This window comes from Antechinus flavipes, chromosome 3 (assembly GCF_016432865.1).
Source record: "Antechinus flavipes isolate AdamAnt ecotype Samford, QLD, Australia chromosome 3, AdamAnt_v2, whole genome shotgun sequence".
NCBI classification, from domain to species: domain Eukaryota; kingdom Metazoa; phylum Chordata; class Mammalia; order Dasyuromorphia; family Dasyuridae; genus Antechinus; species Antechinus flavipes.
Window position 1 is genome coordinate 86,355,755 of NC_067400.1, and position 4,284 is coordinate 86,360,038.

The 4,284-nt window shown below is 36.8% G+C and overlaps 1 pseudogene; it reads right to left on the minus strand.

Annotated features, from left to right (window-relative positions):
- Window positions 1-265: 265 nt before the first annotated feature.
- LOC127557044 (E3 ubiquitin-protein ligase KCMF1-like) lies at window positions 266-1,524 on the minus strand (annotated as a pseudogene).
- Window positions 1,525-4,284: the final 2,760 nt, after the last annotated feature.

Sequence of the window (4,284 nt, forward strand, 5' to 3'; positions counted from 1 at the left end):
GCAAAATATAGTGGGAGACCAAGGAAGACAACATATAAAATGACTAGAACAATGCAAATGGAAAAGACCCATAAGACAATTCACACAGAATATTGTGAAATGATAATGACCTAGTCTGGCCTCAAGGAAGAGTTTTAAGAGGTACTCACTATTCCCACTTCTTTGCAGATGGTTGTTGTCCACTTTCATTGGCAAATACAGCACAAAGGATATTGTTTGTGAATTGGGATATTATCAAAGAGGAGGTAATAGAAGCTCATTTCTTTTATAACTCTTTTAAATTTAAGTTTTCTAAAGCAACATCTAAAAGCACAATAGCTCCATAGCCCATAGCACTAAAATCTGCAATTACCCACATCCTTTTCCCTTCATCCTCATCTAGTTAGGAACTTTCTTCATACATCAAAGTGGACAGTGGAAAATCTTGAACAAGGGGAAGCTAGATGGCACAATGGATAGAGTACTGATTTTAAAGTCAGGAGGACCCGAGTTCAAATTGGGTTCAAATACTTAAAACTTACTAGCTGTGTGTCTCTGGGCAAGTCACTTAACCCCAATTGCCTCAACCAAAAAAATAAACAAATAAAACAAAACAAGAACTTCTTAGACAAACAAGTTATGATCTGTCTGATCACTTGACATTGGTTGATACTGTTTCTGACATCTTGGAATATCTTAATCTTGTAAAAAGAAATGGAGATTTGTCAATAGTTAGTTGATTGTTTTCCCTATTTGACATGTTGGTTGTTGTCAATTATGTAATTGTATTGGTGACACTGCTATATTACTGTGCCAGGTTACATTACAGGCTGTCTCCAGCTGTTGCTGTGCTGCCTGTGAATATTGTTGTTCTAGCTGCAACTGTTGTGACTAGGAAGTTGAAGGGCCAAATACATTGAACTGTCATCCTGCAGAAAGTCTCATTCCTGATAACTGTGATAAAAACTCAGTAATAGGATTCTTATTGCTTCAACAGGATTCCCTATTGCTTGGAGTATATGAACTCTGCAAAGAATGCCCCTCAGTAGAACTGCTAGTAAAATGCATGTTTGATCTGCTGTCCAAGGACTTTCTAAAGCCCAAGACAGAGTGAAAAACCACTCAATTCTCTATATCTCTGGGGGAGCTGTGTTCATGTGTGAGATGAGCTACAAAGTCATTGTGATTATAATCTCTTCCAGAGAATGCTGTATAGATTGGACAAATCACTTCTGTTGATTTTTCTGCATGTTCAGAACTAACATGTTCTTGAAGGGATATTTATTTATAACCCATTTTTCCACAACAGGGACAAGTAAAAGACTGTACCACATCTGCTGAGAAAGCTTCTTTACCATAATACAAATCAAAATTTACCCTTGTTAGTATATAGTGCATCAGATGGTCAGTTGTACCCCTTGTCCTTGTCACACTAATTTCTTATTAAGAGGTGCAAAAATCATAATCATTGCAAATTAAACACTTGTTTCTTCAATCTTGAAATTTTTCTTGTAAATATGCATCACAGCAAACACCTTCATGTTAGGACAATCACTTCTTTAAGGTTTGCAAAACAATTTACAAATATGATTTCATTTTATTTATATAGTAATCCTCAGAGGTAAATGCTGTTATTCCCATTTTACAGATGAGGAATGTGTGATAGAGATTAATTTTCCCCTGATCAGACAAACAGTAAATGTCTGAGATCAAATCAAACTCAACTCTTCCTGAGTCCAGGTCCAGTTTTCTTAGCTAGCTGGTTCCACCAGTACAGTTCAGGTATAAGATCATAGATCTACAACTGGAAAAGGCTCCAGGATCTAGTGTCTTTTTTAATAGAAGAAACTGAGACCCTGGGATATGAATGTATCAATGATAAGATTCAAATTCATGTCCTGTGATTCCAAAGCTGGCTCTCTTTCCATTGTACCACTCTTCCCCTTTTCAATGGTTTTCAGAGCAATGGTTTCAATGGCTTTCAGAGGAATGGTTTCAATGGCTTTCAACTGGACAGCTTAGAGCTTTCCATCAACCCCAAAAAGGTGTAGACACCAGCAAAATGGAATCAGTATCTCAGCATTGGTATTTTTCAGTAACTGTGTAAGCATTGCTTTGTTTTTTTTTTTCCAGTTCTATGATTTCTTTCTTTCTTTTTTTTTAATTTTTATTTAATAATTACTTTATATTGACACTCGTTTCTGTTCCAATTTTTTTTCCCCTCCCTCCCTCCCTCCGCCCCCTCCCCTAGATGGCAAGCAGTCCTTTATATGTTGGATATGTTGCAGTATATCCTAGATACAATATATGTTTGCAGAACCGAACAGTTCTCTTGTTGCATAGGGAGAATTGGATTCAGAAGGTATAAATAACCCGGAAAGAAAAACAAAAATGCAGATAGTTCACATTCGTTTCCCAGTGTTCTTTCTTTGGGTGTAGCTGCTTTTGTCCATCATTTATCAATTGAAACTCAGGTCTCTTTGTCAAAGAAATCCACTTCCATCAAAATATGTCCTCATACAATATCGTTGTCGAAGTGTATAATGATCTCCTGGTTCTGCTCATTTCACTTAGCATCAGTTCATGTAAGTCTCGCCTGTCCTCTCTGTGTTCATCCTGCTGGTCATTTCTTACAGAACAATAATATTCCATAACATTCATATACCACAATTTACCCAACCATTCTCCAATTGATGGGCATCCATTCATTTTCCAGTTTCTAGCCACTACAAACAGGGCTGCTACAAACATTTTGGCACATACAGGTCCCTTTCCCTTCTTTAGTATTTCTTTGGGATATAAGCCCAATAGAAGCACTGCTGGGTCAAAGGGTATGCACAATTTGATAATTTTTTGGGCATAATTCCAGATTGCTCTCCATAATGGTTGGATTCATTCACAACTCCACCAACAATGCAATAGTGTCCCAGTTTTCCCGCATCCCCTCCAACATTCATCATTATTTTTTCCTGTCATCTTAGCCAATCTGACAGGTGTGTAGTGGTATCTCAGAGTTGTCTTAATTTGCATTTCTCTGATCAATAATGATTTGGAACACTCTTTCATATGAGTGGTAATAGTTTCAATTTCATCCTCTGAAAATTGTCTGTTCATATCCTTTGACCATTTATCAATTGGAGAATGGGTAAGCATTGCTTTGTATTCAAGCTCTGGCTTGTGAATCCTGACTGAGCATATATAACTAGAGGCAATCCAGCAGCACTAGTAACAGTACCAAAAGACAAGTTTGTAGAATCCAGGGTCAGATATTATTGAGTTATCATGATTAAAGATAATCAAGATAGCCCAGATTGTGATTGCAGAGAAAAGCTATGCTGCATCTCATACCTGGTAAATAAACATGAGCAAAGTTTCATACTATCAGATAGTAGAAATAATTTCAGAACCAAGGAGAGCGCTCTCTCTCTCTCTCTCTCTCTCTCTCTCTCTCTCTCTCTCTCTCTCTCTCTCTCATAGATTTTTCCTATTTGAGATTTTTAATTTGGGGCAACTCTTGGGGCTTACCATTTGACCTCATTCATTCGTTCATTCAACATTCAACAAACATTTATAGCCTAGAATTTCTCATGGATCAAAGTCTCTTGCCAGCAAAAGTCCTTCAAGTGCTTAGAACAAGCTCCATTTTCCTAGTACTAAAGATTCCTTCTCTTTCACTCATGTCTATAAGTTAATCAGCATCATCCAGATAGATTAGGGGTTCAGCTGTCAGAAGAAAGCCTTATGGGCTTTAGAGAATGAGATTTGAGATGGGCAGTTCCCATGTATCAAAAGAAACTTAACTATCAGACTTTTATTCTTGGTGGCCCAATCAACCTTCTGGCTTGAGGTGGGTAATCTTGTTAGCAAGGATCCTGACAAATTTGGTTTACTTCTGCAATATATTATTTTTGAAAAACCCATCCATTTTTGGTGGGGGGTGAACCTGTGATCTTATCAGAATAATATAAAATCTTATTAGAACTCCTTTTGTGAAACTCCCTCTACAGATATAGATAAGTAAATTACCATAATTATACTTTTAGGGGGCTACCTAGAGTAAACTGATTAAGTAACTTGCTCATAGTTACCTAACTGGCATGAGTCAGACCTTGAAACTATGCCTTCCTGACTGTAGAGCCAGCTTTTTAATCCATTATACTGAACTGTCTCTCTTAAAAATAAAAACAAACAAATAAAAAGCCTGATTTATAAGTCATTTCCAAAGCTTAGTTTTTCTTCTTCTAGGACTACAAAAACATGTCATTCAGTCAATTTTTGTGTCAGAAATTAAGAATTAATTTGAAA